We start from the raw sequence: 21199 nt of genomic DNA on the forward strand, positions 1-21199 counted from the left end.
ACTCACATTTCTTACACAAATGAAGACTGGGTTTACACTCCCACTGTGCTGCACAGCTGATTTCCTGAGAAGATACTTTTACTTCTTTAAAGCAGGCAATATCAGTGATTTAATTCAACCCTTGTATTATTTTTTAAAAAATCTGAGTCCTGTTATATGCAGCAAAAGCAAAAAAATGTTGAGTAGAAACATTCTTTGCAATTTTCAGCAACTGTCAACTTTTTCTCCCAATGCATTTCTCTTTGTGTACAGAGGTGGAGCTCAAGATTGTGAAAAAGTCCACGTCACCTACCAGAGGAAGCCACAGTAGAGACCAGAGAGGAGGAAACAGGACAACCAATACTGCAGTACTTAGTGCCTCAGAAAAAAGGACACAGTACAGTAAGGCTGGCTGCAAGATCTTCTGCATAGGGTGTTCCAAAAATGTTAAGAGACTGGGGCAGGTTTAGCATGAGAGCTAATAAGCATGGGAGCTAATCACATTCCCATCTATCAGTCTCCAAGGACAAAGAAATAGATAAAATATGTCAGAAGCCCCTGAAGCTACACAGAATCCAGAATGATACTTACTTGAAAATGTCAAATCTATCCACATGCAGTCAGCAGATTACGCAGAGCTGCAAATAGCCAGAAAATCCGTAGTCCATGCCACAGTGAGCAAAATACTGTTACATTGCACCAGCTCCAAACAACAGAGGAACCAGAGAAAATACAGTCCATACTGTCTCATTTGTTCCTTGGTCATCATCATAACCATCCATAGATGTTACATATCCAGGGATGTCACCACTTACCTTGTGGCACTTCTATATGTATGAAGTATCTCCAAAGTAATTTCTGCTCATTTGATTTTGTTTTTAATGGATAATAATTTCTCTCCTATTATTCTTTGAGTGAGAAGGACATGCGACACTAAGTAGATTGCATACGTTTTATCTAATCCAAAATAATAATAAAAAAACTGAGAAATGCTTCTTGCAAATTCACTGTCTTCAAAAAAGATTGACTATATGTATCTGTAAATCCAGGTGGATTTTCATATCCAGAAAATTAATAGGAATGAAGATTTTAAAAACCATCAGTGTTAGATCCTACCTGAAACATGCTGTTCAGGACTCCAGCACTTTCTGGGACTTAGAGCAGATCTCTTCTCCTGATTAGTTTTAAAGTGGTCAGTCCCCTTCTGTGCTCCCACATGCCAGGAACAGCTTATGCAGAACTTCATGAAAAAGATGGTGAAGATACAAATGGAGAAAAATCTCATAGGCTGATAACTCCACTGGTAATTGAACCTGGCATATTTCCTCTATTCTGGTCTAACTGGGATTTGAATATTTGTTTCCCTCAAGTAAAGGTTGTGAAATTCCCCGAAACACAAAACTATGATGAAAGGGTCCCTAGTGTGCAAAAGAGATTTCATTTACTCGTGCAGTGCTTTGAGATTTGATTCTTCACTTAGAGTACTTGATTTCCTTGGGATGATGAAAGATTGTATAAAACCCAAAGGAACACAGAAAGGTTTAACTCCCACTTCTGAATTCCTTTCATTAAGGAAATTATGTCTGCAGATTTGGTAGGGGATGGGGGTGTTCTTGGCTTGAGGACCAGTGAAAAATTAGTGGAAGGTTTCAAGCTGTGTTGAAGAACATAGTTTATCTATACTCAGACAATCTTTTGAACTCCTTCAATGCCAAAGCATTCAGACAAATCTGTACACTAAGTTTCATGTGACAGTAAGCTATCCAGCCTTGTCTTTTAAGAAGTCCTCTGTCAAGCATGCTTCACAGAATGTCAGATACATGTCTCCTCTGCTTCTGAATTTAAAAGGCTGTTTTGCCCTGTTCCTCTGTTAAGGTCTACTCTGCATCCAAGTATATCACAAGGTCATTTTCCTGTGTTTTTTCTTCTCTCATTATAGTTGCTTATCTCTAATAGATTTTGCCCCTTGGTGATGGTAATTGGAGATAGCTGCCAGATCATTTTCAACCACTCAGCTCTTCCATGAATGAAATGCACCACCATTTGCATGGGAATCTTCCTTTTACTTGTTTTTTTGATTTTTTTTTTTTTTTTTCTCTTTCCAGCAATGGTCTTTACACAACTAACACTCTGTGCATAACTGGCAAGACTACTCTTCAGACTGACAGCCACGCATTCTCGGTATTTTCTGGGGGGAAATCCACAAGCTTTCCTGAAGCATTTTTAGTATTATTTTACTGGCCCATTAGATATACTCAGTGGTAAAGACTGGAGGCAATAGAGTGTGCCTTTCTAATTGTGACCCTTTGTAATGAGTTAACCAGAGGCATGTTTGTATATTCTGGTTTTAGTCAAGCTTTGTACACATTTTCATTTGTTATTGGCTTATGGTTCTTGAACTTTTATAAAATGGCCTCACTTTCTCTTTCCTGGTTCAGAGAATCAAGTCCAAGATAGTTAAAACAGTGAACACAGCCTGCTTAATGTAGCCATTGAAACAGACTGGGCTACTTTGTCTCCTATAGATACACAGACATTTCTGACAGTGTTCTCAAGAAATGGACTGAATTCCTCCCCTCAGCCACCCCTCCTGCTCATCACAACCGTTCTTCGGATGAACACAGAAGCCTGGACCTTGACTCCTTTTGTGGAAGGAGGTAAGGAAGTGAGTAGAGTCTTTACACTGGAGACATAGAAACAATATTTTGTAGCCTAAAAAAGTGCTTCATTTGGTTATATTTTTGTTGCACTGGTCAAATAGTTAGAGGAAAGAAAGTTCAATAAATGCTAGTTATTTACTTCTGTTTCAGTTTTTAGTTCCTCATAAAAATGTGAATTCTATGAATAATATGCATTCATGGGGTTGTCTGCAATCGTGCATTAATTAACATTTCTCCTAAAGCAATATTCTTTTTATCTACATGCTATTTTCCTATCTGTCTGCATAGGGCATGTAGAATTTTTTATAAGATACAGCAATTCAATAATTACTCAAGATCTTTCAAGAAAGAATATTATTTAATATAGGATTGCATGGTACTTAGTGTAACCGAACTTAGCCTTGTTCTGCTCTATGGGAGCCAAATCTTAAAATGTAAAATAATGAGATTGCTCTTCCAGAATACAGAGAACATTCCCAAAGAAAGCCCAAAAGTTCTAGAGGCAAAAATGTGGCAAATTTTTAAACACTGCAATGTCAAAACCTTGTTTTCCACTTCAGGCAAATGACCAGCCGCATTCTGAAGATCATGAAGAATTTGCTAAGAAGAAGGAATAACAAAGTTGACAGCAAACACAATGACTGATCATCATGACATAGTAACTATAAAGAAAAGAAAATATGAGATTGAATTGGATCAAGTAGTAGCTGATAGCATAAAGATGACGACTTATTACCATGTAAATGTTGTGGCTGGAGGCAAGTTAATAATAGTAATGCATGTGCAAGTCATTAGTATTTCTTTGTGGTAGCCCTGTAAATTATACATGGGTCTGCTTTTAGGGAAATCACCTTTTTGCACTCCTGTAGATTTTATGCCAAATAAAAAAGCAAGGAAGCAAGCAGAATTATTCTTGCTTACATAGCAATTTCAAGAAACATGAAGGAGTCTCATCATTTGATAAAAAAATCACATAATGTCAAAATGAATTAATGCAGTCAAAAGTCATGATAGTTCAGTCTGTCCTCTTGCACCTCAGAAGGCACCTTTTACCTCATGGCTACTGGGGAAGGGTTGGGAAGCTCTTTAATAAACATCTGCATACACATTTTGGTGTATGCCTGGTGTCAGCCAAGTGCTTAAGAATCTCACTAAATTGAGACATCTGCAGGGATGACATGCAAAGCTGTCACAGTGCAGTATAGCCCATATTCAAAAATCCTAATGGGTATTAAACCACGTGAATTAATAAATAATTGACATGCAACAATCTCTTCACATTTAAAGAAGACATTTTCAAATCTTTCAATCCACTCAGATTAGATTACCATCTCTTGAGCAAGCATTTTTTTCCAGCAACGCTAATCAGACACCCTTTCTCATTTCCAGGACATCAGGTTTTTCCTATCTGATTCAAGATTTCTATCACCATTTAAAAACAAATCATGCAGCAAAATTATTTTAATGTAACCAAATATTAGAAGATAATTGTTTAGTTAAGAGCTCAGGAAAATCTGATTGACAGAATTATGTGTGACAAGGCTACAAATCTAGCTTTAAAGTTTCTATGACTGAGTGAAAATCATACTGACCCAGTACAATCTAACTCTGTTGTTTTAAACCTGATTAAAAAAATAAGTCTGATGGGTTAACTTTGAACCAGCAAGTTTTACGGTGTTTCCTCAGAAACCAGCATGAAGCCACTGCACTCTCTATAAATGAGATCAGGTGTCCATTCTTGGTCCAGATAAAATTTGTGCTGCTGGGAAAGCAGGAGTGTGCAGATCCCATCGCAACGCATGTGGAACCACAGCCTAATTGTAATAAATGTTGTAAAATTTTTACATGCAATAAATGTACAGAACCCCTAATAGAGTGAAATCCATGCAAAAATACATTAAACCCTGGAAAATTATTAGGAAGCCTATTTCCTAGAACACCAGACTTCCAGTGCTTTGAAAGAAAAAATGTAGCAGAAGAGAGCTCAGAAAAAAAATAACAGTTCTGCCATATCTACTTCCTTTATGCCAAATAAATATAAATTTCAGAAAATCGATAAGCTCCATTTAGAAAAAAACTTAAAGAGGATGACCTAATTTAATACATTTTGTTGGGATTTCTAATGAATTTTCTACTCTGTCAGCAGGAAAGTAGAACACAACTTTCACCATTAGAAGATGCATGACTATGTGCACACACTCAAGCCAAAGCTGACACATGGTGTTCCCCCTCTTCCAGACTGAGGGACATTCCCATACCTCAAGAAACAAAGCAAATCTTGACTTCAGTGTAAAGCCTGAATAAATGGCTGCACTTATAGAATCTCTACAGAGGTTAGCTGGGACACAAATGCTATCACTTCATGGCAAGAGCACAGGTACTGCGTTTCTCTCAATCTGTAGCTCTGGATTTGCTTGACATGCACCACGTGTGCTTCAGAGTATCACTCAAATGGAGGAAGAATTACCAGTTAAGTCCAGCTCCAGGTTAAAGAGACACAGGATTTGACTCATAGTCTTAGATTTTTTTATTATCCAGTGAAATTCACTGTAAGAGAGACAATGAAATAATAAACAAAACAAAAGCAGTTTTTCCTCCCTTAAATCAAAACCACTGTGCCAGCCTGGAAACTCCTCATGACAACACGAGCCCAAGACAGAACAATATAATGGTTGTTTATGATAAATCACAGAAAATGAAATTAATATTTTGTAAATAGAAAAGCAGAAGTTTGACAGCAATTCAGGGTTCTGCCATGATGTTGTTCCAAAACATGCCAGAATGAGTAATCAGAATATAAATAAAATTGTGCAACTTTTCTGATGACCTTTTGGTGGTCCATCTAAGCTGCCTGCAGAAATGTATGAAAGGAGAGCAGTAAACTTTTTTTAAATGAACAGCAATCCATTTCTTACTTGCTGTCTCACTTCTCAACGAATGTATGTGGATTTGCAAGAGGAGCTTATACTTAAAAACCGAAACCAAATTCTACAGCTTAGAGCTTTCCAAGTGGAAAGGCAAGTCTATGGCAACACACACAAATCCAGCCTGCGTGCATGCATACCTGGTCTCATTTTCCTTCAGCTGTACTCCATTGCTCTCAAGCAAAATTTCTCATGATTTCCAAGGATTTGTTTTCTCCATCATAACACTGGTGCCGCAGTTTGCACTTCGTACACATGGTTAGGTAGCTCTAGCAACCTTACAAAGTTGCATCTTCTAACATTATGAGCCGGCATCGCTTCTTTCAACACATTTTGCCCAGTGAGTAATTAGCTAATGTACAAGCATGGTGAGTCACCATAATCACCCTACCGTTACTGTCATAAAAAGAAATAACCATTCCTTTATTAATATTCAGCAGTTGATAAGGATGGCTTTTGATGTATGCTTAAATTTTACTTTGTGTGTTATTCTAAAAGACTGGAATTTAGATGTGTTTTAAAGGAATTTTTGCATTCCAGTTATAAAAAAGTCATTTGTTTTAAATTTTATGTTCAACAGCTCACTCCTTGTTTACAAAAATGCCCTGCTTAAAACATTAAAATAGCGCAGCAGAAAATGGATGCTCTAATTTTCTTTCTAAAAAAATGAAAAAAGAAAATAAAAGAAAATGTAATAAAAAGATAAAACCTTCATAGAGAATTGCAGCAATTATATCTCCACAGCTACAATATAACCCAAAACTTTGCAAAGGCTTTGATTATTGAACCATGGCTGAAGTGAATAATTTGGCTTTCACTAAGAAAACAAGCACATTCATTCTCACCACAATGGAGAGAGGCAGTTTTAATTAAACCTTATCAAAAGATGAATAAAGAATAAACTCAATACCCATTCCACAGGACTCTATTTTCATCTGTTTAGTTTAAGCTTGCCATGTTCATGCAATAATTAACCACTGTCCAAGGATTGCTGGAGTTGTGTTAATGTTGGTAAAGATTTAATTAGTTCAATTATCTGGAGAGTATTGAAGGCTCAGCACAGTACCAATTTCTTCAGGCTTTATACATACCTCAGATCAAAATATATTAAACTGGAATATAAGCGAACAAAACCCCCTTACTCTTTCACTTTAACTACTGAATGAGTGTGTGTTTACTGATTTTAATACCCTCATTTTAAAACAAGGTTTCAGAAATAGAATATATAAACTGCGACTCACCCATTCTTCCAGATCGACTCTTTTCTTTTTCCTAAGTCAGCTTATTAACATATTTTAACAAAAATTAATTTTACTTTAGAAAAGAAAACCCAATACTTCTTTACACAGGAAAAAGTACAGTTCCTTTTACATTTCCCCCCCTCCCACTGCCTACATATTTTACATCTTTCATGGAAAGTGAGGCATTTAAAAAGCATTGAAAGCGGTGACACAGACAACTGTTTCAATCTGTCAGACAGCATGGACAGACAGTGGGGATCATTGCAGAAAATAGCGCGGCCCCCCAGCGGCCTGACCTTCCTGGTGGGAAAGCGAACACGGCGCGGTGCTTGACAAGCTCGCCAACAAAGAAGGATATTTAGTTCCCCCAAATTCTGACACGCTTCTCACAGGAAAAACGCAAACCAGGACAAGGCATCGTCGACTCTGCTAACAAAGGGTCATTTCTAATTGGGGATTGCACCGTTACCACGAAACAAAAAGGACGAGATGAAAAGTGAAAACATTACTGCACTATATGCAGACTGTAAGCCTTGGACTGAGCCTGGTTCCTATTTTTTAAAACTATTCAACTCCATATGAGATAGAATTTGAGACACGAACCCTCTGGATCAGTATGTGCAGCTCCTACTGGCTTCAGTGGGAACAGAGCCCAGGAATGGGAGCGTTAGAAGATCTCCCCCTGTGTTACTAAAATATTATCATTAGCTGTTCTTTAGAAGGGATGTTTGAATAAACCACATTCATCTTCCTGTAAGGTTTAAATGACATGTTTATTACTGCCGTGGTCCGTCCTTTGTTTTCCCAACACTGTGTTTTGGACTATGAGTTCTTTATAGCCAGGGAAGGCTGCACAAAGCTGGCCTGCACGCGAGAAAGTCACAGGAGTTTATTTCCTTGAGGAGGTAAAAACTGTAGGACGATGTTATAATTTTCTTATGAAGCAATAAAAACTTATTAGTTCATATAAAAGTAACCGTTAGGAAATTGCACAGTGCATTATACCCCAGTCAGATTCAACCTATCTGCCTCTGTAGAGCGGCAAAACCTATTTTAAAGGTGGCGCTGCTATGCTTCCCAGCAGTAAATACCATTTGGTGAATAACCCTTGTAACACACCGTACCCTATTTCCTACTACTCACATCAGCTGGAAAAATATAAACACTTTAAGGCATAAATTAAACTAATAAAAGAAGGCGTTAACTGCACATTGAGTGCCAGCTGATGCCCCAATGCAGCTCCCATTTTGGCCAAAATTTGATCTCCTCTTCCAGTTTTCTCTAGGGTGGAAGAGAAAGGGAGATGCTGAAATTCAATCAGGCTTTTCTTGAGTCCAGATGGCAGATAATGCTCAGCAAGCAAATGGATACAGCACATTTTCCATCAACCACCTCCCCTTTCTGGCACTTGATTTTTAAGCTGCATCAACACTCTGAAGACCAGAGGTGCCCCAGTGCCCTGTGGCCCATCCCTCCCAGACCGGCTTCTGCCATGTGTTTCTGTGAGGTTTTATGGCAACCATGTGGGAGCAAACAAGGCGAACGGATGATTAAGTATTTCATGATTCACATTTGTCACAGCTGAACAAAAACTAAGCTGAAACACCAATGTCTGTCTCTGGGTGAGTGTAAGGAAGCATCTGAGGCTAAAAAAAAATGCCAAACAAGTTAGAGCATGTACAACTGAGCGTCAAATTGCATCATATGCGTAGTCATTTATTAATACTAAAAGGATTGTAATTTCTTTCCTTAATTGTAACTATTAAACAACTGCAGAGTGAATGCAAATATATCCAACCTCATATTCTTTGGTATCTTAGAAATTGTTTCATGTTCTTTCCCAGAATTTGGTCAAGCCTTAAAGAGAGTACTTATTTTTATTATAGCAAATTCAGAAAATTTGCCATCCCTTGCACCCTCAAAGCACGACAAGGAAACATACTTTGCTTTACAATGACTGTTAACTACAAAGCTGATAAGAAAATGAGCTAACTAAATATGTACAGATATATTTATAGAAAAAAATTATAATATATAAACTATTTCCACAAGTAACATGATCTGATGCACGTAAATAATTAAATATTATCTAAAACCTTTAAGATTAAAGTAATCACAAAAAAAATTACAGCAACAAAAAGCTAAAGCCATCTATTTCAGGTGCTACACTGTTAGATGGCCTATTTGGTTCCTAAACATTAATTATATTCCTGAGATGATGCACTTTTTCCCATGTGAAAAGCTTGGAAAGTGGTAGTATACCCTGTAAGTGGATAGTCATTCCAAAGAGGAGCTATTTGCTTGCAAACACTTTTAAATAGGTTTTGTTTTTGAAAAACAAGTCACATTTTTTAATCTGGAAAAGTTGTAAGAATGGACTGGTTCTGCTACAAACTATCTATAAAAGAGGTTTAGTTAGGGGCTCATCCCTCAGGTGAGAAAAATATTACAAAGTGCAGAAGAGATCTTAGTAAAGGCACAATCCTTTATCTCAACTAAATTTTAAAACACTGTTTGTAGTTGGCAGGAAACTGTCTATTTGATTAACAAAGAGCTGTTTTGGAAGAAGCAGCAAGAATGTGGCTGACTTAAGCCTGAAGGGTACCTGATTTTTCTGCTCTCTCAACTTTGAGAACACAATTCTCTTGTTTTTCTCCTAGTCTGAAAACATTTTGTGATATATGAGTTCGGCCGAGAAGTATCAGGGAACTTTGTCTACACCAAAGAAGGAACTTCAGGGTATTTTGTGCAGATAATGAAAAGAACTTGTTCAGTTCTGCAGTGTAAGTAATTTTTACCACACAAATTCCCTGCTTTTGTGTTAGCAAAGAGGAATACTTTGAGTCTTTCAGGTTAGAGAATCTTCAAACAGACAATAGTGTGTAAACAATACGAAAGTACATAACTTTACTAGACCAACCTCCAGTCTGTGAGCAAGGGCTTCAGAAAGGCCCCTTCATCAGATTTCCTTCTGCTCTTCACCCTGAACAAAGCCTTGGCTGACAATACCAAAATCCCCTCCTTTCTTTGGATTAAACCCCCTTTGCAGGAGAAGTATGCAAATGCTCTGCGTGCTTCCCTTGCTGAGGCTACTCTAACCCAGCTATCTTTTCACTGTCTATTTTACTCCAGCAGACCATCCCACCGGCTGACAGGGAGACCAGCCTTCAATTCAGTATCTTTCACAACACTGACAGTTGGATGCTGGGGCCTGCCACGAACTCTAAAAGGAGCTCATTTAGTCATAATTAACTATTCCCTGCATATTTCCTAAGGTATGGTAATTGTGCTAAAAGCCAACAAGTGAAGCATTCATTCTGGTTTTCTTTTAAACTTTTATTTTTTTTAAATATATTTTCTTTCTTTCTTTTCCTCCTCCCTGGAAACATTTAGAGTAAAGAAAAGGAATGACAGTGGAGATAGGGAGCTGCAGAAAACCGTGATGTAGGCAATTCAAAAGGCAAAGTCTGCCATACGATACAGGACCGCACGGCAGCACTGAGCTATTCAGCTGGGTAAAACACAAAGACAAATGAAATGAGTAGAATATAGCTATGTCATTAATACAGAATGACGGACATCCTATTTGGGTAACAAGGAGTCATGAATATACATTTCTAATTCCTTAGATATGGTGATACATGATCTCTGTTTCCATTAGCACCAGAGTATTTATTTATTTGATCGACCTAAAATCTCCAAGAGTTATGCAGACATAATGCTCTTTACTCATGCGCCCTCCCCACAACACACGCACAGACCGAGCCCCACCGTGTGCAGCAGAGGTTCACACAGGAAGAAGGACTGGGGGATCCAGCCCTATACACAGACCTCAGTTGTTTCTCTTGAGATGTCTTGGGAATGTCTTGGGAAGCTGACATGGATTATTTACCTTAAAAGGCAAAATGTGACCTCAAGTCTGCCCTTATCTGTTTTCTGGTTTAAGTTAAATGAAGGAAGGGCTGACAGCGCTCTCCGTTTACTTACTGACTTTGCTGGAATTCTTTTGCTTTTCAGAAAGTTTGAGACATATAGAATACCTATCCACCATAAATGTGTGTAGTCCATATACAAAGCAAATGACAACAAAGCTAAACCTCTTCACATTCCAATCTCCTTTCCACTTGGACATGCACCAAGAGCAAAGAAATCACTGGCTTCTGCAAAGAATCCGTGATGTGGCTGAGAGGGGTGTGTGTCGGGGATGAGGGGGGGGGGTGTTAACGTTGCAAATTCAGCAACTGTGGCAAAAGAGGCAAACATAGGACTGAGATTCCTTATGATTATGTGGCAGACATTCCAAGAATAAGGTGAGTAAAATCCACAATCTACAGAATTTACATTCAAGGTTTCAGGCGTAATGTAAGAAACAAAGTGAATAAACAAAGACAGAGATAAGGGAGAGAGGGTGCAAAGTGTCAGACAATAACATCATGGAACCACTCATTTTACTTATGTTCACATACTAATGATTCTAGTTTCACTTTTCAGCAGCATACACCTACCTTTAGCACATACCCTTATACTACATTGCTTTAAACTTGCAGAATAGTTTAGAATAAAAAGACTTGCATTTTTTTTTCTTCAAACACTAGAGTACAACCACATTTTAAAGAATGAATCTTAAAGACTAAGCTGGGTAAAATGCTTCTAAAATCCTTTTCCCCTCCTTTTATTTCTAGACCATACCAAATTTGTGGATCAATGCGGTTTGTCATGGCAGGCAAAACCACACTAAGAGCCAAGCTGGCAAGCTGTTGCATATGGTATTCAAATCGAGTTGGTCAACTACTTGATCATCACAGTCTGATGTTTTTATTTTCTTAGGAGAGGAAGTTTAGGTGAGAAGTTGTTTGTTCAACTTCTGTGAATTATCAAGTTCACAACACACAGTGGATTAACAACAGAAATTCAGAGCACCCAGTAAAAGTTTCTCTCAATAGATAAAAGCTGAAATTTTTGATGTTTTCACAATGTTAGCAAGAAACTATGCTTGTTTTCATGCAGATAAAATACATGAGCAACACAAAATAGATAAGCAGCTGTGGAGATTTCACCTGGTAGAGCTCCTGCTTTTCTGTCTGCAGCATTCTAGCTGCTCCCGAGCAGCATTGCTTCCTACAGTCCTGCAGCTGGAGATGGTATTTTTCTACATCTTATGCTTTAAGCACCCATGCATCCAGACTGCGTCACCTTTATCCTCTGCCTTTCACAGTAACTCACAGAGAGAAAATTAGGTTTCTAAATCACTCTGCTCCACTAATGTACATTTCAAATGCCTTTATAAATCCCCAGGTGTGCTGCAGGCTCTCTATCCTGCATTTAGGAGTCTGGCAGAAGGAGGGATGACTATGTCCTGAATATGGTGACATAAGCAATGCTGTGACTTATTAGTAATGCTCCTACTTTTGATACCACACAAGCTGATACAGTAGTTTCCCAGACAACAGTGAGGTTTGGAGATGATTTTGGGGAGTGATGAGTACAGCCTACACAAGAGAGCAAGTCCAAGACTTGACAATTCTGAAAGTCTCAGCTTTTAAGTTCTCTGAGGAAATATGGCAAGGCTTAATGATCTAAAAGCAATGCTGCATCTGCTAAGAAAATCAAAATAGAGACTTATGCATAGAGTTCCCGGTCAAGGATTTTGACAGGGTCAGGTCAATGTGCCTCAATCTATCTAAACATACCTCTATAAAGATTTAGTAATATGTGTAAATAGCTTGTGGGATACTTAATGTATGGGTAGGACTTAGTAAAAAAAAAAAAAAAAGTGGTGAGGCAAAATCTTAGAAAAGCGTTTAGAGAGAGAGATCTCAGTTTACTGCAGCCCATGGTTAACAATGCAGATGGAAAAAAGATTAAAAGGTGAATGATATCAAAGTCAAGGACAACAGACACACACTAGAAAAATGACATGGCCCAGTCCTAGAGTCAGCTTGTGGATTATTTTATACTGCCCTATTTAATTTGAAATATAGTACATAAAACGAAAGTTGAAATATTGCTGATTGAATGATGTTTCATCAGCAGCTGCTCATGTTACATAGAGCTGTTTAGATGACCTCAGGCCTCACTGGATTTTCCCAACATGCTCTGTGCATCCACCTCCCTCAAAAAGAGACACAGGCAATTAATTCAGCAAGTGTTCTTACACACAAGAAACAATAAAAAGATTCACTGACATGGAATATGGACCATGCGTCAGAGCTTCTTCTCAGCTGACAAGTGATTTACAAAGATGGGTCACTTCATAGAATGCACACTAGCAAGTTCCAGTGACTTCTCAGAAATTTGGGGGAGAAAAGCAAAGATGTACAAAGCAGATGATGAATATGCGATTCTCCCACTAACTGCTCCTGCCTGATCTTCACTAGCGAGTCAAGGAATAAACCAGGATTTATTCTGGGTAGAGAATGACAAACAACTGCAGGAATAATAAGTCTGAGGTATAGTGTGGTATTTACTAATTTCCTCCTGGCTACTATTCTTCTTTCAGATTATGAAGTTCCTGGAAGCTAAGAGAACACTGAGTCAGTTTTGAAAAAACAGAAGTTGTCTGGTGAAAATAAAAGAAATAGAGGAGTGATGGTTAAGTTTCTTCTTCTGTTTCAGGCTGTTTCTTTTACTTGCCAGAAAATGTGGATATGTGGGAAATATTAGTTGTTCAACTATCTTCTTCTAATTCTGGGTGATAACTTCTTTGGTCATGAACTTAGGACCGCACAGGTCACTAACTTGTGACACACACAGTCCTAGGAAAGACTTAACTGCACTTGCCTGACTTCACAGCCAAAATACCCTTCTGCTCGTGTTCAAGTAGAGGCTGCCAGATGCAGACAGATGTGAAAGTCACCACAGGTCCCTCCAGTATACTCAGGGCTAAAGACTGGCCTGTCTGTCCAGTGCTTACTGGCCCTTGTCTGTATTCCATTGAGCTAACAGATTTGGAGATTTCCCAGAGAGCTTGCTCTCTTTTCTGAATAGAAGTCTAATTTTCAAACTCTATTCAAATAATTTATATGTATATCACCAAACAAAGCACTAGAGCAGACACTGAGTAGTGAATAGCTTCTGACCTTTTCAAACTAGTTTCCCATTTTTTACTTAAATAGTAGATGGGCACCTGGAGAACTACCCAAGGTGGGAAAAATTCTCACATGGGATCTGCATAGAGGACATTTTTATTCTGATATTCTGCTCTGTTTATTGAACTTTGCAAGGGACTGAGCCTGTGCATTCACTAGCACAGACTATAGCAGCCAATATTCACAGTGCCTATCTGAAAGAACTCTGCACTAAAAAGTTATCTGAAAGCTAAAGAATGCCTGTGTTTACAGCGCTTTAGTAACTCTTCTTTTTGGCAAATTAGCAGACTGCTAATGCTGAGCTTTTTATAGGAAACACAAAACAGAAAACACTCATCTGTAAGTCTCTGTACAAATATTTTGACTACGAAAGTCCTTTTAAAAAATCTGATTCTGATTCATATTAGGCGGAGAAAGGGAAATTCAGCAGCCTGTGGTTACTCAATAAAGCAAACCCTTGCTACTACATTACCAACTTTAAAACTTTGATGGATGGAAGAAAATGAAAGACGAAAAAAAATCATCAAAGATCCGAACACTAAGCAAACATTCCTCAGCATTCAACCAAGAGACTGCTTAAGCATGAGCTGCAAACTTCTGAGAAGTACACGTTTAAAATATAAAAGACAAAATTCCTTAACAAGAAGATATATGGTTTTCAAAATAGTTCTTCAGGAACAGCTTGCAGCCTTTAAATCTCATTTAGTCAGGCTGAGATGGTATTGTTGTGTCTATGTTAGTTTTGATAAGGGAGTCAGCCCTGCTCCCATTGCAGTCTCTGGCATTCTCCATTGTCTTCAGGAGAAGCAGAGCCAGACTCAAAGCCTCACAAAGATACCACGATAAAAGACTGTGGAAGGTACCATGATCCCATCTTATTTTCTTAATACTTCTGAAAAGAACTATGGCGGGGTGGGAGGGTGGAGGGGAATCTTTGCAATTCATTTCTACTCATATGCACTATGCTTTTTATGTGAAAATACAGACCAGTGAAACAAATTAATGGTTAGCAACATTAATAGCAAGGGGCTAGCTAAACTGCCTGGGATCAAGAGTTTGCCTGCAATTGTACCACTGCAGAATGTCTCAGAGAAGAGTAAGCATTTTGTAATGCTAATATTTTACGTAAGTCCATGACAGGCAGCAGACCCTGTAGTCTTCATTTCAGATTAAATTTTATACACAAGACCTAAATGCTTTATTTGTTTTAAAAGTCACACTTTCTAAGGGTGTGTAGAGTTTCCTGGAAATGAACTTGCAACTGGCATTGCATTCTGATTTTATGCAGTCTAAGCATTAAAAATGAGCTGTGTTATAATTCATCTTGCAACAGAAACATGTCCTTTCACAACAGCAGCTTGCAAAAAAACCCCAGCTCCACCGCATCCAGAAAACAAAACACTGCACTGTGTTAATAATGAATGCAGCTCATATCTACCACGTTCTGTTAAATTGCTAAAATTGCCCAGATAAACCATTTGAGAGTATGTCAGGTTTAATTAATACAACATGACCTGATCATTTCCACAGCTGGGAAGAAAGAAGTTGGCATTCTTTAAACCCAGAGCTCAACCTGGAGATTATGCTAAATTGCTTCATTCATAGTCCACACTCCTCCGCACATGTCAGGAGGACAGCATTTGTCCCCTCTAGTGATAAACAAATTATACATGAAATCAATTCCACTTCACAATAATTTTCCCTATTGGGTATTATCTTTCCTCCGCTGCTCCCTCCAGTTAAGCTTGCATCCTGGAACTTGCTAATGAGCTGGGGGCTCTCTGTTCCAGGTGGCACCCCCTGCCTGGAAGTCATGACATTTCCCATTTCGAATGCTGCTGGCATTTTTCGACAGCTCCTGCTAACTAGCCTTTTTGACCTGCACTAAGAGGAACTCATCTGATCGAATCCTCTAACCTGCCAATCATGCCAGCAAATGATCTTCACAGTCACTCCCAAGGCAGGAGGGGGACAAAAAGGGAGAGCGAGATGGGGGGAGCAAGGGAGAAAGCTGGCGAGAGAGTGATGGAGCAGGCACGCAGGCAGCCTCTGCAGCGACCTAATGAGAGCGCTTTGAGTCTCGGAGGCAGCTGAAACTTTGAAAAACTGGTGGGAAAATTAGGACAGAACTGAATGCCTGGTGCTGTAATTATTGATTTCTTTCCACTTTGAGATCATTTTGAGAGCAATACCTCCGAGATGTGCCATTTTCTGGAGAACACAAGTTAATTTTACCACATAAATAGAAAACAGATATACTTTTCCCTGCCACCATCAATATGCAAACCTCATAATTCTGCTCTGCCAAATGGCGTTCTTTACAGAATTAATTAGGAGCTGTAAGCTCGTTAAATGAGCGTCTTCACCTAGGGATGATTATGAATATTTTTTTGTTGTTGATGCAAGCCATAAATAGCATTTTTAACCTAATCTAAATGCTGGCAGCATTTACACCTCTGTATGTACAAGTATCTGCACACATAAAACAACAAATACAGTATCTACATAGTCTAGATGTGACTTTGTGGGCTGAAACCAAGCAGCGTCATGATAATGACTCAGTTGTTTTGATTTTGTTCGGTTTATGATGTGACAGATTCCTTACTGATGAATCTTTCAAGCACACAAGGACAGATTTAATTATGTAGATTTTCTTAGCCTTCAGATAACTAGTTTTGTTCTTAATCAAACCTAGCAGGTGGACTGTAAACTAACTAGATTTTAATACACATGCAATGCACATACCAAACAAGAGAAGCATTAAAAGCATTTATATAGTAAAAATTTCAGGGAAAAAAAGGCTTATACCATATTACATGCTGTGACCGTATTGTTCCAACATACATGAGAGAAAATATAATGCACAATTAGTCCTCACATTAATGTCAAAAGACAGTTACAGAAAATGCTGTACAGAACTGATAGCTAGGTACTAATGGCAGAGAATGATCACCCCTACTTACTAATTCAAAATACATATATGCTCCAAAACAACATTAATAATTTACAACAAGACCACAAAATTATGGAAATACCCAATAGTATTTCTCCTTCTTAAAATATCTGAAGATACTGTTTCAGTGTTATTCTTCTATATTATATATTTTTATTGGAGAATTTAGTATCTTATCCTAATTTTGGGGGGGTTTCCTCCTTAGACTTTTCATAGCAATGTAACAATAGGACCATGTTGGAAACTCATCCATACTCACCCTGACTTATGGGGCAGATTACTGTATTTTTATTAACTGAGTTGTAAACTATTGCTGCATTTTTAGGCAAGAATCTCCCCACAACTAGGAGTATTCAGTGCACATTTACTTTAATGGCTGTTGCCTTCAGAGCCAATTTTGCAGTGGTTGGTTTAGTTTCTTTGTTTCATGGAGAATCAGGCAATGTAAACTACAGGCTCAAAATAGCAACACAAAGCTTGCTCTCCACGGAAACAATTCTGGTATACGGCATTACTAAAATTTATTTTTTGTTTATGATTTGGCTGAAAGTAACATGTTAATTCTGAAAGCTGCAAATGATGCCCGAGAGGCGATGCCTCTCATTAGCTTTGCTGTCTCTCTGGGTTACGGGCCGAGTGTCAGCACTGGAAGCCTCTGCTTTGTCTAGAAGCCTCAGTTTCTCCCCTTCAGTGGTTCCACTTTTCCTCCTAGACAAAGCCTAACTGAGGAGTCACGTGAGGAAATAATCCTAAAGGAGAGGTGACTGTCCATGGGAGAATATGGAGAGTTTAGACCCGTTTTGCCTCCCCCCCAGTCATTGTCATTTATACATTGTCCTCTCCACATTCAAATGTCATCCCAGACTATCAGCCCACTGCAACTTAAATGGTCTTTCATGCGTAGACACTTCTCAAAGCATCAAGGGACCACAAAGACCATCTAGTGGGAATTGCTTGATCTCCCAATATTAATAATAGAATACAGTGCACTTATGGCACAGAGGATTCCACCTTCTGTCTCCTAAATTTGAGAACTGGGAAGACAGATAAACAGCCCTGCAACTGAGCACGTGCATTCATGCAAATACCATCTTCCCTACAGCTTAAGTAACTTAAATTAAAAGCCTCTGCACTAAAAATTATTTTTAAATGAATCTTCACAGCGCTGAAGGCAAGTTGCCATGCATTAGAAATGAACTGAAAATAGGCTTCAGCCTACGCAATGGTACAAGAAAATATTTTGTCCCTCGACAAAAGTTCATCTGCAATAGCAGTAATGCTTCCTTTTCTTTTGCTAGCTCTGCAGCAGATTTGGCCACGAAACATTGCAACTTAAAAAAAAACCATTCCAGGAAGTATGTAGTCACTAATTTCACACACAATAATATGGAATATATAATTGCAAGGAAGACATCAATCTCTCCTAGCCATGGAGGTTTGTAATACTTGTCCTACCAAGTACAGTAGGTAATAATAAATGCAAAGTCCTCCTCTTTCTGTCCTGCATCCTTTCTTTTCCTCTTCTGCCTTCATCCCTAAAGAAACTCCCAAACTACCTCTCCTCCTAGACTCCTGTCCATCATTGTAGAAATCCTGTTCATGCTCACTTATTTCCAGGCATAGCTGCTGTCCTGGTCTTTTGGTCTACAGATGGGACAGGCTCTCAGCACAAGTGTTCAGCCGGCTTAGCGAGACTGTGAGGAGACTTTCACTGATTCACCCTCCACACCTCTGTGCATTACGTTACTGGCTCTGAACAAGGAGTTCTATGATAAAAGGCACGAGACCACATATTCTGCCACTTATAACAAGTGCAATTGAGTGAGGGTGCATTTCACATGACAACAGACAAGGCGAGTTATGGCAGTACTGACACAGGAACATCACTGAACACATTTTCAAGTCTGATCAGGTGGTGGGTTCCTTTCACTGTGGCACACTGGGGGACATGATGGACTTCTCTAGGGATGGCTTCTCCATCCTCAGTCACCGCATGTCACTTCAGGTAGATGCGGGATTTATATGAAAACAGCCTTGCACTGGCCAGCTATCCCCTCAGTCCATTTCAGCCTCTGCACAGTTTACTGAATACAGAGGTCTTTTCTTTATAGCTGAACAGGGGGCAAAATTCAGTCCATAACTCATTTTAGACTAGTAAAAGCAAGATAATAAATCCCTAGATATAAAGAGGAGAATGTAGACCAATGCCTGGAGCTTTTCCCTTGTGTGTTAAATTTAGGGCATATTCTATCAATGTGATGATCTTATTCCTTGATATTAAGTCAAGCACAGCTGGAGCAGTCTCATAAAACCATTATGTTGTTAACATAGGAAAATAATGGCACTAAAAGTGTTATAGAGCCAAAAAATACCTTGAATCCTGCAGTTTTCTTTCACATTTTACAAAACTGATGTTACAATTTCAGCTGTGTTTAGTACTGTCATTACTGGACTCAAACCCAAATTGCTTTCAGCTGCCCACCACAACTGCATCTTATTAGCCTTTTCATGAAAGCCAATTTATGCAAATCCAGTATTAGTTAAATAATTAAACTGACCCTCAAAACTCATGTATAGACATTGTCTGGCACTAAAAGATGCAAGAGAAATTTAAACCTCCCATCTTCAGTGTTTAGGCCTCCAACTTTTCAACTGCAGCAGCACAATGACTGTTTGTACACATCTATTTGAATCCATCTATTAAAAAAAAGAAGTGCATTTAAAAAATGAAACTGTTAACTGATGTGCTTTCATAACTCTGCTTTTCTCTCCCAAGCCAGATTTACACAGAAATTCAATATCTCACACCTATGAAGCACTACTGGCTACTTTTAGCTTTTGATTAAATCAACAATGACAAAATCTGGCTGACACAAAGTAAGTCAGTCCAGAATTTCTCTTTTATCAGGCCTTTTTCCACTATAATTACTACAGTTTTATCCCCTGAAGCTGGAAAGATGAAGACTTAGAAGCACAGTATATGGTTTTCCATGGTGATTCAGCAATGCTGGGATACCCAGGACAGAGAAATGCAGGGGAGTTGTGAATAAGAATGACTTTTCATTGCTGACTGCTAGAAACATACACTGCTGGACTACAGCTTCCCTGCAGCTTGACTAGGGCAAAGCAGGCAAAAATTATGTTCCCACACAGCAGTGCAGAAGAGGCACTTCCACACAATTTGTAAATGTAAAACTGAGGATGACAAAAAAAAAAAAATGAAGCTGTTTGGATGGAGATGCAACAACAGTCACGCCTCTGGTTAGGAATGAGGAAAAGGTAATTTTACATAACAACTCTGTGCTGCTGAACATCCCTGGTCAGAAGCAACCAAACCAGTAACTAGCACTTTTTTGCCATTATAGTGGTAATGGTCACCTCTTCAACTCTATTCTGTTTTACACAGCTGAGCTGACCCGAATGGCGCCATCGTCCCTTTGACTGACAGCTGCTGGCTTAAATGGACACAGAAGAAAGAATTCAGCATCCTGACAGTGAAATTCAGGATTGCTCAGATGCATGTGCATGTGGTGAAGCAATACAAATAAAGACCACTTTTTGTTTTGCTCCAGTGAATTGTCAAAGAGATTTAGAAAGCCAGGCGATCTCATTATGGTAATACAGGTTAAATACTTTAAAAGCATATGGTGTTACCATCCTGAATGAAGCTGTCCCTGTCGGCTCTGGGAAGCAGACAATAGGCCAGAAACACATCTCCTGTCGCTGGTCCACCAATGGGAACCAGGGATTATAAATCACCACAAGAAAACATTGCGTGCTATCTGGTATCAGGTAATGCCTTGTCTTTTAAATTAAAATTTGACTCATTCTTCTCTAGAGAGGAACAAGCTCTAGCTGTATATTCCACTGGCCAATGGAAAACACAGCTCTAGAGTTTCCTCTGTTTTCGTCTCCATAAAACAGTATCTGTAGAGATGGGTGAACACAGTATACAATATATCTCAACAATATGTGTAGAGATGGGGAATGCTTCCACAGAGATGCTTCCGGCCCATGGGGAAGAAAAAGATACCCGTGAAAACCATCAGGCACAAAATAAACATGTTTTGCTTTATCGCAAAGCTTTAAGGATGCTTGGCTGTGGCCAAAAGATTTCTTTTCTTTCTCCCCCAAAGGCCGCATGTAATTCACTGCTGATAGATTCTTCTGTGTAAAACGGAGCTCATTACCAGGTATTTGCTAATTTTCTCCAGTAAGGAGCAGTCTCAGGATTGACCTTGGTAACTCCAAATGTCAGCTCCTTCCCCATGGGCACTGAAATAACGTGTTGTCTCTCTCTTGGAGCCCATGACAATGACACAGTGTAGTCCACAAAGACCCTATTAGTAGTCCG

This window comes from Nesoenas mayeri (genome assembly GCF_963082525.1).
Source record: "Nesoenas mayeri genome assembly, chromosome: 2".
Lineage (NCBI taxonomy): Eukaryota > Metazoa > Chordata > Aves > Columbiformes > Columbidae > Nesoenas > Nesoenas mayeri.